Below are 22,213 nucleotides of genomic sequence, written 5' to 3' on the forward strand. Positions count from 1 at the left end.
AGGGAATCTTTTCCCCACTGAATGTTTTCAACTGGCTTGTCAAAGATCAAATAACGGTAAGTGGCTGGGTTCATTTCTTGGTTCTCTAGTCTGTTCCATACATCTACCTCTCTGTTTTTGTGCCAGTACCATGCTGTTTTGATCACTATAGATTTATAGTATAGTCTGAGGTCTGGTAGTGTGATTCCTCCTGATTTGTTTTTATTTCTGAGTAATGTCTTGGCTATTTGAGTTTTTTTCTGATTCTATATAAAATGAAGTATTATTTTTTCGAGATCTTTAAAATATGACAATGGAGCTTTAATAGGAATTGCATTAAAATTGTATATTGCTTTGGGTAGTATGGACATTTTAACAATGTTGATTCTTCCAAACCATGAACCTGGAATATTTTTCCATTTGTTGACATCTTTAGCTATTTCTTTTCTTACAGTTTCGTAGTTCTCTTTATAGAGATCTTTCACATCCTTCGTTAGGTATGACGTGAAAGACGTGAAACTCCCAAACATTTCATCTTCTTTGGCACTACTATGAAAGGAATAGAGTTCTTGATTGTTTTTTCAGCATGACTATTGTTGGTATATATAAAGGCTACAGATTTGTGAGTGTTGATTTTGTAACCTGAGATGCTGCTGTATTCCTTGATCACTTCTAAGAGTTTCATAAGTATAATCCCTGGTGTTTTCCAGATATACAATCATATCATCTGTGAAGAGTGAAAGTTTAATCTCTTCTGATCCTACGTGGATACCCTTGATCACCTTTTCTTGCCTAATTGCTGTGGCTAAGACTTCCATTACAATGTTAAAAAGTAGTGGAGACAATGGGCAACCTTGCCTGGTTCCTGATCTGAGTGGAAATGACTTCAATTTAACTCCATTCAATAAGATATTGGTTGTGAGTTTGCTGTAGATGGCCTCTATCAGCTTAAGAAATATCCCTTCTATTTCCAATTTTCTTAAGTGTTCTAATCATGAAAGGATGCTGGATATTATCAAAAGCTTTTTCTGCATCAATTGAGAGAATCATATGATCTTTGTTTTTTAATTTGTTTATATGATGAATTATATTTATAGATTTATGTATACTGAACCAGCCTTGAGACCCTGGCATGACCTATTCTTAATTGGAAGTGTGGTTCATTTTAAAAAGCAAACATGATTGCTTTAGTTTAACATTTCAATGGTTTATAATGTGTGGTTTTCATTGACTGAACTAAGAACACTGGGGTTTTTTTGTTATTATTATTTTTGCTACAGAGTCTCACTTTGTTGCCATCAGTAAAGTGGCATGGTGTCACAGCTCCTGGCAACCTCAAACTTGGGATCAAGAGATCCTCCTCCCTCAACCTCCTGAGTAGCTGGAACTATAGGCACCCTCCACAATGCCCAGCTAATTTTGGAGCTGGGGTCTTGCTCTTGCTCAGGCTGGTCTTGAACCCGTGAGCTCAGGCAATCCACCTGCCTTGGCCTCCCAGAGTGCTGGGATTATAAGTGTGAGCCACCATGCCTGGCTGAACTAAGAACATTTAAAAGAACTTAAGTAGGGAGCATCATAATTAGAATGATATCTTTAAAACAGCAAAGCGCTCATATCTCTATGGACTCCGAAGAATGGTAACCTGGCAAAGAGGTAATGACTATAGTTTTCTGGCCAAAATGAGGAGTGGAGTTTGAACTTTTATGCTGGTGCAAGTTCAGTTCATAGGACATTGATGAGGTGCTTTCTTCATAAAACCTCTGCTCCAAAGTATATCTGAACCGAAAACAGGGTATTGAGATTTATTTCCTCTGGGAGATAATCTAGGTACAGCCTTGAACACAAAATTATATGCTTTTCTTAAAAATTACTTTAATTCAGAACTTGAAGTGCAAGAGGTTGTGGAGGAAGAAATAGAACAAGGACTGTGTCCTTAGATGTATTAGCCTGACAAAGCAAATTCTTAGCATCTTAATCTTTCCAATACAGTTGAGTTATCTCTCAACCTTTTCTCTATAGTCTGATTCTAAATAGTGGTTGTCTTTAAATTATTTAGGGTTGTTTACTAGCCAAAATATTTATTTAGGTATCCCTGGGCTAGCCCTTCCTCCTTTCCTTTTTGGGACTCCACATCCCAATATTCATCTTCCAAAAACACTTCTTGGGCATATCTTGTGCCTTTATACTTCTCTGGGGAGGATGTAACCCAGCTCCTAAGCAATTCATTCCCTTGTTCATTTATTCATTTAGCTAATATTTTTCCCAGTGTTTATTTAGGAAAATGTTCAAACATTCAGAAAACTTGACAGAATTTTGCAGTGTGTACTCCAGGTAGATTCATTCAACTGGCATTGACTAGTTCCTACTATTTGCCTGGAGCTTTAAAAACATAAAGAGTAGGGTAGAGTTGGGGAAGAAGAGCCTTGGATTTGCCTGGAGAATAGGCTTAGAGTTTGTGAAAAGACCACATGATTTTGGCCTGGAATGTTATATTGGAGTTACACTGGAGAGGACATTTAATTTCATGGCAGAAAGTTTATACTTTATTCTGGTTGCTGTTGGAAGCCATTGAAGGCATTTGATGAAGGGAATTCCATGTGGTTGGAAAACTCATTCCAGCAAGTGAACTTTTTAACAAGACTTTATCCAAATATTTAGCAACCAAGGCCCTCCTTACTTTCCACTTTAGTACAGGTTCTGTGTGAATATTCAGCTATGTAAATGGAATTTGGAGTTATTTAGCATCTGCTCTGCTGACATGGACTGTTCCAAGGCCTAAAGTAGAAGGTGCAGGTAGGGACCATCTTTTGTCCCTTTACAGTGCCTAGGTTTATATATGTATTAATAGAATATCATGTAGCCCTCACTATAACAATAAAAGATAGAATGATTCCACTCAGAATGCGAGCTCTTGCCTAAAGGCACAGAGATTTAAGTGGCAGAGCCACATTTGAAGCCATGAATGCATCCTTCACACTGTCCCCACTGCTGGCACAGCTCTCCCAAATGCTACTGACTGTATACCAGGAACTGCATTAGGCATTCGCACATGTATGCTTTGGTTTGGGAGCATGTGTGGTAAGGAAGCAAGAAACAAAATTGGACAATTGATTATTATTGGCGGGATGTCTGTCCTCTGGTCCTCTCTTGTTTTGCCCAATTTCTTGAACTTTGCAGAAAGGATTAACTTTTCTCAGAAATACTAACCCTTAAAGCTGATACAAAGGTTATATAAACTACATACATCCCTGAGTTTAACAATCAAGAAGTGAAAAAGATAAATATAGAAAACTCCTTCTGAGGGAGGCGGAGCAAGATGGCAGCCGAGTAACAGCTTCCTTGCATCTGGGCACTGTGAGTCTGGGGAGATACGACTCCAGGCATCTCTGGCTGGTGGGATCTGCCTATCATCACCCCTGAGAGGATACAGGGAGTCAGCGAGAGACTTCTGGACCCCAAGAGGAGGACTAAAACAGTGGAAAACCGGCAAGTGGTTGCGTGTGTTCAATCCATCTAAACCCGCCCGCAACTGTAAGTTCAGTAGCAGCGAGATTGCAAACCAGAAAGGCCTTACCTGTGAACTGCTTTGGTGTCTTTGGACTTGGCACTCAGCTGAACTGCCTTGGGGAGGGCCTGAGCGGGGAGTGTGGAGAACTTTGGCCTTTGTCTAGGGCCCCAGTCTGAGCCGCTGAGCCAGACGGAGCTAATAGTGTTTGGCTCTGGGTCACAGGCAGCCATTGTGAGCGATCTGCCCCGGCAAGCTCCGCCCTCAGGGTCGCAGAGCTAGAATTGGGTGGGAGCTGGTAACCCAGCGACCAAGTAGCCTAAGGGCGGGGTCTGAGCCGCCTTGCAGCCCTAACCCTCGGGGGCAGAGGGAGACCAGTTTTGGCACACAGGGTAAGTGGATAGCCACTTCAGCAGTGATTCAAGTGACAATCACTTCCCTGGGAAAGCTTCTGCTCAGCAAATGAACAAGTTCAAAGTGCCTTTTAAGTGGGCTGAAGAGAGATTTAGGGTGTCTACCTGCTGGGGTTTGAGAAACTAGCAGCCTCCAGTCGTATCAGAACTGTGATTAACATCTCATACCCCAGAAGACCACGTGTTGCCCAGACAATATTCAACAACATATACATACTGCTTTGTTTTTGGTTGTGTTTTTTTTTTTTTTGTTTGTTTGGTTGTTTTTTTTGTTTATTTTGATGTTGTTGATGTTGCTTTGTTTTTTAAGTTCAACCTTTTCCATACAGATCCTTTTTCTTTCTCAATTTTTCTAGTTTAATTATAATTTCCCATTGCTGCCTATTTCAATAATTAGAACTTCATTTTTGTTAGTGTTTCTACCGCTATATTTGGATTTCCACCCAATTTTATCCTGTAAAGTTTTCTCTTTGCTTGTTTTGGTTTGATTTATAGCATTTTTGTCTTTCCTCTCTACTTGGTGGAGGTGGGGTACTGTGTCTGATCAGGTTAGCAAAGAGCTGCTGACCTCAAGGGAACCACCCAACTGGGCACCCGCAGAACGTGTTTTTTTTTTTAAGGTTGTATCAAAGTACCCTACTGTACACCTATATTGCTCTGTCTCCCTCTTTCTGTGCCTCTCTTCTTTTAGTCAATATTCCTTTCACCCACACCCTCTCCTTTCTCTGTTTTTCTTTGTTTTTCTTAACACTCGGTCCTCCTTTCTTTCATCCCATTTTTGCTCTTCAACCTTCTCACCCTTCTGGTCCTGTAACCCTTAGTCCACAAGCACGAGCACTTAAAGAGCAAGAGGAAGTGAAAGGAAAATTAGGGCAAGGAAATAGATAAAAGAAATCACTCATGAGGAAGAATCAGCAGAAAACTCCAGGCAACATGAAGAACCAGTCCAGAACAACCCCGCCAAGGGACCATGAGGTAGCTACTGCAGAGGATTCCACCTATAAAGAAATGTTAGGAATTTAGAATACACATGTTGAAAAAGGGACAGAAAGGAAATTTAGAATACACATGATGAAAACAATGAAAGAAATGATGGAAACAATGAAGGAAACTGCTAATAAAGTGGAAAATAACCAAAAGGAAATTCAAAAACAGAATCAAATAAGAGATGAACGATATGAAGAATATAAAAAGGATATAGCAGAGCTGAAGGAACTGAAACAGTGAATTAGGGAACTTAAAGATGCAATGGAAAGTATCAGCAACAGCTTAGACCATGCAGAAGAAAGAATTTCAGAGGTAGAAGACAAAGTTTTTGAGATAACTCAGATAGTAAAAGAGGCAGAAAAGAAGAGAGAGAAAGCAGAACGTTCACTGTCAGAATTATGGGACTTTATGAAATGTTCCAACATACGAGTTATAGGAATTCCAGAAGGGGAAGAAGAATGCCCCAGAGGAATAGAAGCCATACTAGAGAATATTATAAATGATAATTTCCCAAATATCACCAAAGATTCTGACACACTGCTTTCATAGGGCTATCGGACCCCAGGTCGCCTCAACTCTAACCGAGCTTCTCCAAGACACATTGTCTGTCCAAAGTCAAGACAAAAGAAAAGATTCTGCAAGCTGCCAGGAGTAAGCGCCAGTTGACCTACAGGGGAAAATCCATCAGAGTGACCGCAGACTTCTCTAATGAAATTTTCCAAGCAAGAACACAATGGTCATCTACCTTTAATCTACTTAAACAGAACAATTTACAGCCCAGAATTCTGTACCCTGCTAAGCTAAGCTTCAAAATTGATGGAGGAATGAAATCATATACAGATATACAAACATTGAAGAAATTCGCCACAACAAGACCAGCTCTACAGGAAATACTTCAACCTGTTCTGCACACTGACCACCACAATGGATCAGCAGCAAAGTAAGAACTCAGAAATTAAAGGACAGAACCTAACCTCCACAATGATGCAAAAGATAAAACTAAGCAATGGACTCTCACAAAATAGGACGAATAGAATACTACCACACTTATCAATTATCTCCATAAATGTTAATGGCTTGAATTCCCCACTGAAGAGACATAGATTGGTTGACTGGATTAAAAAACACAAGCCATCCATTTGCTGTCTGCAAGAAACACACCTGGCTTCAAAAGACAAATTAAAGCTCCGAGTCAAGGGTTGGAAGACAATTTTTCAGGCAAATGGAATTCAGAAGAAAAGAGGAGTTGCAATCTTATTTTCAGATACATGTGGATTTAAAGCAACTAAAGTCAAAAAAGACAAAGATGGTCACTTTATATTGCTCAAGGGAAAAATACAACAAGAAGACATTTCAATTCTAAATATTTATGCACCCAATTTAAATGCTCCCAGATTCTTGAAACACACCTTACTCAGTCTGAGCAATATGATATCTCATAATACCATAATAACAGGGGACCTTAACACTCCTCTTACAGAGCTGGACAGATCCTCTAAACAGAAATTAAACAAGGATATAAGAGACTTAAATGAGACTCTAGAACAACTGTGCTTGATAGACGCATATAGAACACTCCATCCCAAAGATAAAGAATATACATTCCTCTCATCACCCCATGGAACATTCTCCAAAATTGATCATATCCTGGGACACAAAACAAATATCAACAGAATCAAAAGAATTGAAATTTTACCTTGTATCTTCTCAGACCATAAGGCACTAAAGGTGGAACTCAACTCTAACAAAAATGCTCGACCCCACCCAAAGGCATGGAAATTAAACAATCTTCTGTTGAATAACAGATGGGTGCGGGAAGAAATAAAATAGGAAATCATTAACTTCCTTGAGCATAACAACAATGAAGACACAAGCTACCTAAACCTGTGGGATACTGCAAAAGCAGTTTTGAGAGGAAAATTCATCGCTTTAGATGCCTACATTCGAAAAACAGAAAGAGAGCACATCAACAATCTCACAAGAGATCTTATGGAATTGGAAAAAGAAGAACAATCTCAGCCTAAACTCAGTAGAAGAAAAGAAATATCCAAAATCAAATCAGAGATCAATGAAATTGAAAACAAAAGAATCATTCAGAAAATTAATGAAACAAGGAGTTGGTTGTTTGAAAAAATAAATAAAATAGATGAACCATTGGCCAGACTAATGAGGAATAGAAAAGTAAAATCTCTAGTAACCTCAATCAGAAATGATAAAGGGGAAATAACAAGTGATCCCACAGAGATACAAGAGGTCATCTCTGAATACTACCAGAAACTCTATGCCCAGAAATTTGACAATGTGAAAGAAATGGATTAATTTTTGATATCACACCCTCTCCCTAGACTCAGCCAGGAAGAAATAGAGCTCCTGAACAGACCAATTTCAAGCACTGAGATCAAAGAAACAATAAAAAATCTTCCAACCAAAAAATGCCCTGGTCCAGATGGCTTCACTCCAGAATTCTATCAAACCTTCAAGGAAGAGCTTATTTCTGTACTGCAGAAATTACTCCAAAAAATTGAGGAAGAAGGAATCTTCCCCAACACATTCTATGAAGCAAACATCACCCTGATACCAAAACCAGGAAAAGACCCAAACAAAAAGGAGAATTTCAGACCAATCTCACTCATGAATATAGATGCAAAAATTCTCAACAAAATCCTAGCCAATAGATTACAGCTTATCATCAAAAAAGTCATTCATCATGATCAAGTAGGCCTCATCCCAGGGATGAAAGGCTGGTTTAACATACGCAAGTCTATAAACCTTATCCACCATATTAACAGAGGCAAAAATAAAGATCACATGATCCTCTCAATAGATGCAGAAAAAGCATTTGATAAAATCCAGCATCCTTTTCTAATTAGAACACTGAAGAGTATAGGCATAGGTGGCACATTTCTAAAACTGATTGAAGCTATCTATGACAAACCCACAGCCAATATTTTACTGAATGGAGTAAAACTGAAAGCTTTTCCTCTTAGAACTGGAACCAGACAAGGTTGTCCTCTGTCACCTTTACTATTCAACGTAGTGCTGGAAGTTCTAGCCAATACAATTAGGCAAGACAAGGAAATCAAGGGAATCCAAATGGGAGCAGAGGAGGTCAAACTCTCCCTCTTTGCTGATGACATGATCTTATACTTAGAGAACCCCAAAGACTCAACCACAAGACTCCTAGAAGTCATCAAAAAATACAGTAATGTTTCAGGATATAAAATCAATGTCCACAAGTCAGTAGCCTTTGTATACACCAATAACAGTCAAGATGAGAAGCTAATTAAGGACACAACTCCCTTCACCATAGTCTCAAAGAAAATGAAATACCTAGGAATATACCTAACGAAGGAGGTGAAGGACCTCTATAAAGAAAACTATGAACTCCTCAGAAAGGAAATAGCAGAGGATATTAACAAATGGAAGAACATACCATGCTCATGGATGGGAAGAATCAACATTGTTAAAATGTCTATACTTCCCAAAGCAATCTACCTATTCAATGCCATTCCTATCAAAATACCAACATCGTACTTTCAAGATTTGGAAAAAATGATTCTGCATTTTGTATGGAAACGGAAAAAACCCCGTATAGCTAAGGCAGTTCTCTGTAACAAAAATAAAGCTGGGGGCATCAGCATACCAGATTTTAGTCTGTACTACAAAGCCATAGTGCTCAAGACAGCATGGTACTGGCACAAAAACAGAGACATAGACACTTGGAATCGAATTGAAAACCAAGAAATGAAACTAACATCTTACAACCACCTAATCTTTGATAAACCAAACAAGAACATACCTTGGGGGAAAGACTCCCTATTCAATAAATGGTGTTGGGAGAACTGGATGTCTACATGTAAAAGACTGAAACTGGACCCACACCTTTCCCCACTCACAAAAATTGATTCAAGATGGATAAAGGACTTAAATTTAAGGCATGAAACCATAAAAATCCTCATAGGAAAGCATAGGAAACACACTGGAAGATATTGGCCTGGGGAAAGACTTTATGAAGAAGAATGCCATGGCAATTGCAACAACAACAAAAATAAACAAAAGGGACTTCATCAAACTGAAAAGCTTCTGTACAGCTAAGGAGACAATAACCAAAGCAAAGAGACAACCTACACAATGGGAAAGGATATTTGCATATTTTCAATCAGACAAAAGCTTGATAACTAGGATCTATAGAGAACTCAAATTAATCCACATGAAAAAAGCCAACAATCCCTTATATCAATGGGCAAGAGACATGAATAGAACTTTCTCTAAAGACGACAGATGAATGGCTAACAAACACATGAAAAAATGTTCATCATCTCTATATATTAGAGAAATGCAAATCAAAACAACCCTGAGATATCATCTAACCCCAGTGAGAATGGCCCACATCACAAAATCTCAAAACTACAGATGCTGGCATGGATGTGGAGAGAAGGGAACACTTTTACACTTCTGGTGGGACTGCAAACTAGTACAACCTTTCTGGAAGGAAGTATGGAGAAACCTCAAAGCACTCAAGCTAGACCTCCCATTTGATCCTGCAATCCCATTACTGGGCATCTACCCAGAAGGAAAAAAATCCTTTTATCATAAGGACACTTGTACTAGACTGTGTATTGCAGCTCAATTTACCATTGCCAAAATGTGGAAACAGCCTAAATGCCCACCAACCCAGGAATGGATTAACAAACTGTGGTATATGTATATCATGGAATACTATTCAGCCATTAAAAAAAATGGAGACTTTACATCCTTCGTATTAACCTGGATGGACATGGAAGACATTATTCTTAGTAAAGCATCACAAGAATGGAGAAGCATGAATCCTATGAACTCAATTTTGATATGAGGACAATTAATGACAATTATGGTTATGGGGGGAGGGAAAGAAGAAACAGGGAAGGAGGGAGGGGGGTGGGGCCTTGGTGTGTGTCACACTTTATGGGGTCAAGATATGATTGCAAGAGGGACTTTACCTAACAATTTGCAATCAGTGTAACCTGGCTTATTGTACCCTCAATTAATCCCCAATAATAAAAAAAAAAAAATGTGAAAAAAAAGAAAAGTCCTTCTCAGGCATGCCTGGACCTTATAATAATAGAGTTTGTATTTGAAGGAAGGGGGAAATGGCGACCGTAGCTAACTCTGAAAATAAAAAATGTTCCTGCCTGGGTTACTCGATGAAGAATATTATTAGCAATCAGCAAGTTAACTGGAAATAATTTGTTTTGTTTTGCATGCTTTCCTTCTGAGTATTGGCACATTTATAGAGTCAACTTGGCTTGCAGAAGAATGAACCTCCTGTGCCTCTGGGACCTGGGGCCTTTCTGAGCTGGCAGATTGCACGCTCCGTGTGAAGCCAAGACTCTTTCCACTGATCACTGTGCACATGCACCTGAACTTTGGCGTCTGCAAAATCTGAGACTTGTTTCAGAGAAAACTTGCTGGAAGCCACTGATTTAGAATTTGTCAATAGGACTGAAAGATTTTTTTTTTAATTTATTTCCTTAAAACATGTAATTGAATGAGTTCTATAGCATAGACCCTCTAAAACGCCTTTTTGACCATTGATTTATGGGAGTCTATGCTACAAAACTCATTCAATTACATCTTTTAAGGAAATAGATTTTTAAAAAAATCTTTCAGTCCTATTGACAAATTCTAAATCAGTGGCTTCCAGCAAGTTTTCTCTGAAACAAGTCTCAGATTTTGCAGACGCCAAACTTCAGATAGAGAGATGAATAGAACCTTCTTTAAAGAAGACAGACCAGCAAACATATGAAAAAATGCTCATCATCCCTAATTATTAGAGAAATGCAAATCAAAACTACCCTGAGATACCTATCTAACCCCAATGAGAATAGCCCACATCACAAAATCTCAAAACTGCAAATGCTGGCATGGATGTGGAGAGAAAGAAACACTTTTTCACTGCTGGTGGGACTGGAAACTATTACAACCTTTTTGGAAGGAAGTATAGAGAAACCTCAAAGAACTCAAGCTTGACTTCCCATTTGATCCTGCAATCTCATTACTGGGCATCTACCCAGACGGAAAAAAATCCTTGTACCACAAGGACACTTGCAATGGACTGTTTATTGTAGCTCAATTTATAATCACCAAATTGTGGAAACAGCCTAAATGCCCACCAACCCAGGAATGGATTAACAAGCTGTGGTATATGTATACCATGGAATACTACTTAGTATTATTTATTTATTTATTATGTATACCATTAAAAAAGATGGAGACTTTACAATCTCTGTATTAACCTGGATGAAAGTGGAAGACATTATTCTTAGTGAAGCCTCACAAGAATGAAGAAGCATGAATCCTATGTACTCAATTTTAATATGAGGACAACTAATGACCTAGTACATGGTGAGGGGTGGGGGAAGGGGAGAGTAGAATGAGAGAGAAAGAGGGAGGAGAGTGGGGGAAAGGAAGAGCAGAGAGGGAAGGAAGGAGGAGGGTAGGAGAAGGGAAGAGCAGAGAGAGGGAAGGAAGGAGGAGGGTAGGAGAAGGGAAGAGCAGAGAGAGGGAAGGAAGGAGGAGGGTAGGAGAAGGGAAGAGCAGAGAGAGGGCAGGAAGGAGGAGGGTAGAAGGGAAGAGCAGAGAGAGGGCAGGTGGGAAGGGGTTGGGGGGGTCTTTGTGTGTAACACACCTTTTGGGGGCAAGACACAATATAAGGGGGACTTTACCTAACAAATGCAATGAGTGTAGCCTGGTTTCTTATACCCTCAATGAATCTCCAACAATAATAATAATATTGACAATTATTATCACAAATGCCTTTTAGATAAATAGATAATGGTCTTTGGAAATAACGTATAAAATATAGGTTCTTAATATAACTGATAAAGAAAAACAAAATAAATAAATAAGCCTTTTGGAGGTTTCCAGCCTTACCAACAACACTCGGACAGAAATATATAGGTTTCTGGGCACCCAGAGCAGGCATGGATGTTCTCTCATCAAGGCGGCCTGTATGGATTATCACTGTGACTCGAAGCTCCCAGGAGTTTTATTCCAATCCTAGAAATCCCAATCTGGGAGGGATTTTGAGAATTAGGTGGCCTATCTAATCCTTAGAATTTACAAATGAAGGGACTGAAGTCTAGGGGAAGATGAGAATTGACTTGTCTAAGGATGCACCTGCTGACATAGTGGAGGCTGGAGCCTTGTACATTCAGAAACTGTGGCAGAGGGTGTCCTACTCATATCTGAATAATAGGAAGCCCTCAGCCGTCCTTTATGGTCTGGCTTTATTCTCTCTTCTATCTATATTTTATGGTCTCTAACATTTCTACCTTTTCACATCACCAAAGACCACTAGAGATACATCTGTAATGACACAGAGTTAATTTTCTTAGCTTACCTGCAGCAAAGGAAGATACATACCCAGGAGATCAAGGAATTAGGAAGGGCCTCTGAAAAGTCTGGCCTCATGCTGAGTGAGTCAAAGGCAGGTTCAGGGAAGAGAGGGCCATTTGCACTGGCTGCTGCCAAGTGGCCATGGCATTTGTAAGAAAACCAGAATTGCTCAACAGAATTATCAGTCATTCTATAGGTACAGTGTGGCCTTGATAGGCAAAACAGTGTGAATGCAATGTTCTACTGGGAACATCTTGGTCTGATTAGCAGATGAGCTGATTGTCACTTTCTCAGGTTCTCTCTCGGTATCTCTCTGTCTCTCTCTCACCACACACTCAGACACGCACACACACACACACACACGCTAGCTGAAATCATGGCAGAGTCAAGTAGTGGAAGATATTAGTCGTATCTGAGAGTTTTCTTTGTTCTATTTCAACTGTAATATGTCACTATTTGCAAGGTTCTTTCAATATTGCCTTCTAAGAATTTTCAATTCTGCCCTTTCCACACTATTGTAGGGCCCTGCCCTAGTCCAAGCTCCCATCATTTTTGTTCTAGATTGTTGTGAATGATATTAAATAGTCTTTCTGCCTCTATCTTTCCAGCTCAAGTTCATCTTTACAGTATGGCTGCGGTAGTCTTTCCAAAATGCAAAGCTTTTCAGCGGGTCCTACTCACTAGAACAGTGGTTCTCAACCTGTGGGTCACAAGGGCCTGTATTAAAGGGCCACGGCATTAGGAAGGTTGAGAACTACTGCACTAGAGGGTAAAGAAGACTCCTAGCATATCCCATGCAAACCTGCGATCAGTTCTCTACTGATTTCTCTGGACTCAATCCTATTTCTCCACTTCCTACTTATGCTTATACCCTGCATCTGTGTTGGTTGTCTCTTGCTGTGTAATACATTTTTAAATGGTATAAATTCCATAGTCTCCTCAAATAGGAGCTGCCACAGCAAATGAGTATAACGAGATGCATGGAACTAGGAGTTAAGGTCAGGGATGGACATGAGTTTGGAGATTTCCAATAATCCCAGGCAGGTGATGCTAAGCAACTGGGTTTAACCTGGGGGAATAAAGTTGGAGAGGGGAGGGTGGGTTTGAAACATGTCTAGGAGATTGAGTTGGCAATTATAGAGAGGCAAAAGAGGGAGATAGATGAGTCAAGAACAAATTTTGAGGTTTTAGCTTCAACATGTGAGTGGCTGGCAGTATCTCCAGCCAAAACAGAAAATAAAGACGTGAGGACAAGTTTAGGGAAGAAAATAATAAGTTTAGTTTTTGAGTTCTTCTTCACTACGTTTGATTATTGTCAACATAATACATATACATAAGTGACATAATATTAAATTTGTCTCACTTCAGGTCCCCTCTCTCTGGTGTAAGCTTCCGCTACTGGGATTCCATGTATTTCTCTTTTTGATTTATTTACTCTTTTGGTGGACCAAACCTGCCAGTAGCTTTCTGAGAAGTGGTTTATGAGAATTAATTTTTAAAACCTTATATATTTCTGAATATTCCTTTACTTTATCCTTACCTTTAATCAATACTTTGGCAGAGTATACAACTCTAGTTGAAAACCATTTTTCCCAGAAATTTTGAAGAAATTTTTCCCCCCATTATTTTTTAGTTACTGGTGCTACTATTGAAAAGTCCAATGTCATTTTAGTTCTTGATTATTTTCCTGTGATTTCTTTCTCTCTCTGTAAAATTTATGATGAGTCTTTTTATTTTTGAAATCCGTTCCATTTCTTTACCCAGGAAATTGATAGTTCCTTTAATTCTGGAAAATAGCATCTATATTTTTGCTAAATGTTTTTGTACTATTTCTTTGATAATTTCCCCTTCTCAATTTTATCTGTCATCTTTTTATGGAATTCACATTAGTCAGATACTGGTCTTCTGGAACCAACCTCTTCATTTGCTATTTTTCTCCTATTTTTTAAAAGTTCTTCTGTCTTTCAATTATATTTTCTCTGCAATTTCTATGACTTCATTGCCCTGTTCTTTTATCAAATTGTTCGAATTTCTTTTATCATATGTTAATTTTCAGGAGTGTGGGTTTTTTTTTAAATTCCTTGTAAAATAGCATTATGTTGTTGAATAAATGCAATATCTTCTCTTATCTCCTTAAAGATATTTTATGGTTTTGAAAGGTTCTTCTGCTCCATACATTGCTATTTTTTATTTTCATATTGTTTCTTTTAGATTTTCTACCAACTTGGAGGCTTCCCTCAAATGTCTCATGGTTCCTTGCAGTCAGTTTGTAGATTAAGTATGAAAAACTAAGTTGCTGACTGCTCACAATTCCTTTGTGTCGGAGGACCATCTCCCTGGAGATGACCGGTGGGGTTTAAGACATTTCATTAGATGACTACACAAGCCAGAATGTGCAGATTCAGTCACTATAGAGAAAACTCCTGTAGTCTCTGGCAAAGAATGAAGAGTGGAGGCATATAATCCTTGCTGCCAACTTTCATGTAGAGGAGCGCTCAGTGGCTGGGGTATGTCAGGTGTCAGTGTTCAGGAGGGGTCCTCTTCCTCCTCTTTCATTGCTTCTGATATTCCCAAGTCTGATGTGTCTCTGCTTAAATTTTCCAAATAATGCATTTTCTCCTGGCCTTAGGGGATGGGGAATCTAAGGATCTATTTGCTACTGCAGACTCTCATTTCTAGCCCATACTTCATTTTTGCCTTCTGCAGTGCCCCATACTTGGCATTTTTGAGACATTCTGCAAATCGGTCCTGTGAATTAGCTTGTTTCTCATTTATATTCTTCTTTCATTCTCTGAATATGGCCTATTTACTTTCCATCTAACAACAACAAAAATTTGATCAGCCTCATTTACTGTTGTCTCTCCTATTTTCTTGGGCGATGGAATTTATATCTTTCAAAAATGTCTTTAATTTTACAGAGATTTCATGAGGGAATGGAAATAAACAAAATTGTTCAGTTCTCCATGTTTCCACAGAAGGATTAAGTTAAGTTCCATTTTGACATATTGAGTTTTTGTATACCCATAGGACAGCAGGAGAAAATGCTCAGTGGGCAGTTGGAGAAATAAGCCTGAAGCCTTTGAGAAGAGCTATCATTTTAAGTGTCAGTGGAAAATGCTAAAGTGATGAGACCACCCTACAGCATGTGTGTGTAAGTGTGATCAGCTGTGGACCAAGGAGACCAATCTTGGGAAGCCCACCATTTAAGGGGAAGGCACAGGAAAAGTAAACTATCTACGTAGGAGAAAATATTGAAAGATCCATGAAAGCACATATTACAGAAAGCAAGGCCTTGATAAATTTAGAAAAAGGATAATAGCAACATGTCAGGAAAGTCGATGAAGATAAAGACAAATTTTTCTTTGGAATTAGAAAATATAGAGATTGTTAGTAATTTTAGTAAGGTAGATAGAAGTAAGAATCCATTAAGTAAGTAAAGTAAAAACAATGTTTTCGTTTTCAAAAACTGCTGGCAGAAGCAATGCTAGAAGATGTTTCCAGGGCTTAAGAAGCTGACAAACCAGTCTGTGTGCTTTTTCTGTTGTCTCCACCTTGGATACTATGCACGATGGATTTTAGAATACTTATGAGGGGATGCCCTTTGAATAGCTCTATGAAGACATTTTGGTTGGTTGGATTTTATAGATCCTTTCTCATGCTCAGTTCTTGCTCACCTTTCCAGGGTTGGTGTGGGGAAGCCAGACCATAGGCAATGTTAAATTCTTGATGTGGTAGATGAAGCTGATACTATTAGCCGTGCCTTTCTTCAATTGCATATATGATGAAGTGTTTGCAGGATAATAGAGACAGGGGAGCATACTGTTCTCATTTAGAATGAAATGTAAATTCATTCTGTCAAGCCTTCTGAGGGAGTACAAAACATAGTACATCCTCTTCCTTGCCTGAGTTCTGAACAACTTGAGAAATGAGACAGAAGAGTGAGGCAGATGCATACCCTCACCTTCATTTCTGAGGGCAGCTGGGCTGGAGTGGAGCTTTTCCTGTTGGGTGAAGGGGTGTCCCATAACTGAAGCCTAGAGTTGAGCAGACTTGCCCAGCAATCCACAGGTCCACACAGGGAAAAGAGAGAAGAGTGCCCCTCCATGCAGGGAGAGGGAGTGTGATGAGTCTCATGTGGCCAGTTTAACCAAAAGGTACTCCTCAGATGAATCTTTCTGCCTTTATCCCCACTCCCCACCAGAGGGTTATGCAGTTGGACCCCCTCAATGTAGATTGAGACATCAGGAGCTGGGGGAAGCAATCCTCTAAAACACCCTGTCACTAAAACACATGGTGCTGCTGTGTACCCCTCTGACCATCACCTGATGGACTCTGGCTACACCACCTTCTCAGCTTCTGTCTTCATTGTCTCCTGTCAATGACTTTTGCAGTTACTGATCGTAGAACTCCTTCCCAGATAGCACATGGAACTCTTTCCTGTCCTTTATGTCTGCTCAGATGTCACCTCCTCAGAGAGTCACTCTTTGACCGCTCACTCATTTACTCAACTTCAATTTTCTCTTTTTTTTTTTTATTGAATCATAACTGTATACATTGAAATGATCATGGGGCATCATACACTCGCTTCATAGACCATTTGACACATTTTCATCACAATGGTTAACATAGCCTTCCTGGCATTATCTCAGTTACTGTGCCAAAACATTTACATTCTACATTTACCAAGTTTCACAAATACCCCTGTAAGATGCACCACAGGTATGATCCCACCAATCCCCCGCCCCCTACCCACCACCCACTCCCTCCCCTCCCTTTCCCACTTCCCCCTATTGTTAGGTTGTAACTGGGTTATAGCTTTCATGTGAGAGCCCCAAATTAGTTTCATAGTAGGGCTGAGCACATTGGGTACGTTTTCTTCCATTCTTGAGATACTTTACTAAGAAGAATATGTTCCAGCTCCATCCATGTAAACATGAAAGAGGTAAAGTCTCCATCTTTCTTTAAGGCTGCTTAATATTCCATGGTGTAAATATACCACAATTTATTAATCCATTCGTGGATCGATGGGCACTTGGGCTTTTTCCATGACTTAGCAATTATGAATTGGGCTGCAATAAACATTCTGGTACAAATATCTTTGTTATGTTGTGATTTTTGGTCTTCTGGGTATATGCCAGGCAGAGGAATTACAGGATTGAATGGCAGATCTATTTTTAGATCTGAGTGTTCTCCATATATCTTTCCAAAAGAAATGTATTAATTTGCATTCCCACCAGCAGTGCAGAAGTGGTCCCTTTTCTCCACAGCCACGCCAACATCTCTGGTCTTGAGATTTTGTGATATACGCTAGTCTCACTGGAGTTAGATGATATCTCAAAGTAGTTTTGATTTGCATTTCTCTGATGATTAAAGATGATGAGCATTTTTTCATATGTCTGAAGGCCACGTGCCTGTCTTCTTCAGAGAAGTTTCTCTTCAAATCCCTTGCCCAGCCTGTGATGGGATCCCTTGTTTTTTTCTTGCTGATGCGTTTGAATTCTCTGTGGATTCTGGTTATTAAACCTTTGTCAGAGATATACCCTGCAAATATCTTCTCTCATTCTGAGGGCTGTTTGCTTGTTTACTTACTGTGTTCTTGGCTGTGCAGAAGCTTTTTAGTTTGATCAAGTCCCAGTAGTGTATTTTTGAAGCTACTTCAATTGCCCGGGGCGTCCTCCTCATAAAATACTCACCCAGACAAATTTTTTCAAGTGTTTTCCCTGCACTCTCCTCTAGTATTTTTATAGTTCATGTCTTACGTTTAAATCTTTAATCCAATGAGAATCTATCTCAGTTAATGGTGAAAGGTGTGGGTCCAATTTCAGTCTTCTGCAGGTTGCCAGCCAGTTCACCCAGCACAATTTGTTAAATAGGGAATATTTTCCCCATTGAATGTTTTTAATTGGCTTGTCAAAGATCAAATAGCGAGAAGTAGCTGGATTCATCTCTTGGTTCTCTATTCTGTTCCAGATACCTACTTCTCTGTTTTTGTGCCGTAGCTGGATTCATCTCTTGGTTCTCTATTCTGTTCCAGATACCTACTTCTCTGTTTTTGTGCCAATACCCTGCTATTTTGATCACTCTCGATTTGTAGTAAAGTCTGAGGTCTGGTAGTGTGATTCCTCCTGTTTGTTTTTATTTCTGAGTAATGTCTTGGCTATTTGAGGTTTTTTCTGATTCCATATAAAACGAAGTATTGTTTTTTCAAGATCTTTAAAATATGACAGTGGAGCTTTCATAGGGAGTGCGTTGAAATTATATATTGCTTTGGGTAGTATGGACATTTTGACAATGTTGATTCTTCCCAGCCATGAGCATGGTATGTTTTTCCATTTGTTAACATTTTCAGCTATTTCTTTTCTTAGAGTTTCATAGTTCTCTTTATAGACATCTTTCATGTCTTTTGTTAGGTAAATTCCCAAATATTTCATCTTCTTTGGCACTACTGTGAATGGGATAGAGTCCTTAACTGCTTTTTCAAATTGACTGTTGTTGGTGTATATAAAGGCTACCGATTTATGGATGTTGATTTTGTAACCTGAGACGCTGCTGTATTCCTTGATCACTTCTAGGAGTTTTGTAGTAGAGTCCCTAGTGTTTTCCAGATACACAATCATATCATCTGCGAAGAGCGAAAGTTTGATCTCTTCTGACCCTATATGGATACCCTTGATCGCCTTTTCTTCCCTAATTGCGGTGGCTAAAACTTCCATCACAATGTTGAAAAGCAATGGAGACAATGGGCAGCCTTGTCTGGTTCCTGATCTGAGTGGAAATGATTCCAATTTAACTCCATTCAATATGATATTGGCTGTGGGTTTGCTGTAGATGGCCTCTATCAGTTTAAGAAAAGTCCCTTCCAGACCAATTTTCTTGAGTGCTCGGGTCATGAAGGGATGCTGGATATTATCAAAAGCTTTTTCTGCATCAATTGAGAGAATCATATGGTCTTTGTTTTTTAATTTGTTTATGTGCTGAATTACATTTATAGATTTTATGGATATTGAACCAGCCTTGAGACCCTGGGATAAAAACAAGTTAGTCATGGTGTATAATTTGTTTGATGTGTTGCTGGATTCTGTTTGTTAGGATCTTATTGAATATTTTTGCATCTATGTTCATTAGTGATATTGGTCTATAGTTTTCTTTTCTTATTGGGTCTTTTCCTGGTTTGGGAATCAGGGTGATGTTTGATTCACAGAACATGTTGGGTAGTCTTCCTTCTTTTTCTACCTTTTGGAACAGGTTGAGTAATATAGGTACTAATTCCTCTTTAAAGGTTTGGTAGAATTCTGACATGAAACCATCTGGTCCCGGGCTTTTCATTTTAGGGAGGTTTTGTATAGTTGATGCTATTTCTGAACTTGATATGGGTCTGTTCAACATTTCCACTTGATTCTGGCTAAGTCTTGGAAGGTGGCATGCTTCCAAGTATCGGTCAATTTCCTTCAGATTTTCATATTTTTGAGAATAAAGTTTGTTGCAATATTCATTAAGCATTTTTTGGATTTCTGAAGAGTCTGTTGTTATTTCATCTTTGTTGTTTCTGATTGATGATATTAGAGATTTTATCCTTATTTTTCTGATTAGGTTGGCCAGAGGTTTATCTATTTTATTGACCTTTTCTAAAAACCAGCATTTTGATTTATTGATCTGTTGTATTATTCTTTTGTTTTCAATTTCATTTAATTCTGCTCTAATTTTGGTTATTTCTTTTCTTCTACTGGGTTTGGGCTTGGAATGTTCTTCCTTTTCCAGTTGCTTGAGATGTCCCATTAAGTTGTTAACTTCCTCTCTTTCCATTTTCTTGAGGAAGGCTTGCAGTGCTATAAATTTCCCTCTTAGAACTGCCTTTGCGGTGTCCCAGAGGTTCTGATAGTTTGTGTCTTCATTGTTGTTTTGTTCCAAAAAATTGGCGATTTCTTTCTTAATCCCATCTCTGACCCAGCTATCATTCAGCATAAGGTTATTTAACTTCCATGTTTTTGTATGAGTATGCAGATTCCTGTTGTTACTCAATTCAAGTTTTATTCCATGATGGTCCAAGAAGATGAAGGAATAATTTCTATTCCTTTAAATTTACTGAGGTTAGACTTGTGACCTAAAATGTGGTCGATTTTGGAGTAAGTTCTGTGGGCTGATGACAAGTATGTGCATTCAGTTTGTTGGGATTCAGTTCTGTAGATGTCTGCTAAATCTAAATATTGGATGGTTAGGTTTAAATCTAAGATTTCTTTGCTCAGCTTCTTGCTGAAGGATCGATCCAGCACTGCCAAAGGAGTGTTGAAATCTCCAACGATTATGGAGCTGGAGGAAGTCAAGTTGCTCATGTCTGTTAGAGTTTCTCTTATAAATTGAGGTGCATTCTGGTTGGGTGCATAGATATTAATAATTGAGATCTCATCATATTGAGTATTACCCTTAACAAATATGAAGTGACCATTCTTGTCCTTCCTTAATTTTGATGGTTTAAAGCCTACTGTATCTACAAATAAAATTGCAACACCTGCTTTTTTCTGATTACCATTTGCCTGAGATATGGATGACCATCCTTTCACCCTGAGTCTGTATTTGTCTTTTAAGTTGAGATGTGACTCTTGTATGCAACAAATATCTGGCTTGAGTTTTTTTATCCAGTCAGCTAACCTATGCCTCTTTAGAGGACAGTTAAAGCCATTCACATTGATGGAGAGTATTGATAAGTCTGGTGGAATTTTGGGTATCGAGTTTTTCTTTTTTTTTTTTTTATTGTTGGGGATTCATTGAGGGTACAATAAGCCAGGTTACACTGATTGCAATTGTTAGGTAAAGTCCCTCTTGCAATCATGTCTTGCCCCCATAAAGTGTGACACACACCAAGGCCCCACCCACCTCCCACCTTCCCTCTTTCTGTTTCACCCCCCATAACCATAATTGTCATTAATTGTCCTCATATCAAAATTGAGTACATAGGATTCATGCTTCTCCATTCTTGTGATGCTTTACTAAGAATAATGTCTTCCACGTCCATCCAGGTTAATACGAAGGATGTAAAGTCTCCATTTTTTTTAATGGCTGAATAGTATTCCATGGTATAAATATACCACAGCTTGTTAATCCATTCCTGGGTTGGTGGGCATTTAGGCTGTTTCCACATTTTGGCGATTGTAAATTGAGCTGCAATAAACAGTCTAGTACAAGTGTCCTTATGATAAAAGGATTTCTTTCCTTCTGGGTAGATGCCCAGTAATGGGATTGCAGGATCAAATGGGAGGTCTAGCTTGAGTGCTTTGAGGTTTCTCCATACTTCCTTCCAGAAAGGTTGTACTAGTTTGCAGTCCCACCAGAAGTGTAAAAGTGTTCCCTTCTCTCCACATCCACGCCAGCATCTGCAGTTTTGAGATTTTGTGATGTGGGCCATTCTCACTGGGGTTAGATGATATCTCAGGGTTGTTTTGATTTGCATTTCTCTAATATATAGAGATGATGAACATTTTTTCATGTGTTTGTTAGCCATTCATCTGTCGTCTTTAGAGAAAGTTCTATTCATGTCTCTTGCCCATTGATATAAGGGATTGTTGGCTTTTTTCATGTGGATTAATTTGAGTTCTCTATAGATCCTAGTTATCAAGCTTTTGTCTGATTGAAAATATGCAAATATCCTTTCCCATTGTGTAGGTTGTCTCTTTGCTTTGGTTATTGTCTCCTTAGCTGTACAGAAGCTTTTCCATTTAATGAAGTCCCATTTGTTTATTTTTGTTGTTGTTGCAATTGCCATGGCAATCTTCTTCATGAAGTCTTTCCCCAGGACAATATCTTCCAGTGTTTTTCCTATGCTTTCTTGGAGGATTTTTATTGTTTCATGCCTTAAGTTTAAGTCCTTTATCCATCTTGAATCAATTTTTGTGAGTGGGGAAAAGTGTGGGTCCAGTTTCAGTCTTTTACATGTAGACATCCAGTTCTCCCAACACCA

At 38.9% G+C, this 22,213-nt stretch overlaps 1 protein-coding gene across 13 annotated transcripts in view; it reads left to right on the forward strand.

Moving 5' to 3' along the window:
- Window positions 1–22,213, forward strand: part of CPVL (carboxypeptidase vitellogenic like) — a 249,760-nt gene that overhangs the window by 5,077 nt on the left and 222,470 nt on the right. For 2 of the 13 annotated variants that reach the window (XM_053609285.1, XM_053609290.1), the window contains exon 2: window positions 15,289–15,412. The exons of the other annotated variants lie outside the window; for them this stretch is intronic. The gene's annotated coding sequence lies outside the window, so the exon portion shown is untranslated. The remainder of the gene's footprint in view (window positions 1–15,288; window positions 15,413–22,213) is intronic. 13 annotated transcript variants of the gene reach the window in all.

This window comes from Nycticebus coucang, chromosome 11 (assembly GCF_027406575.1).
Source record: "Nycticebus coucang isolate mNycCou1 chromosome 11, mNycCou1.pri, whole genome shotgun sequence".
NCBI classification, from domain to species: Eukaryota; Metazoa; Chordata; class Mammalia; order Primates; family Lorisidae; genus Nycticebus; species Nycticebus coucang.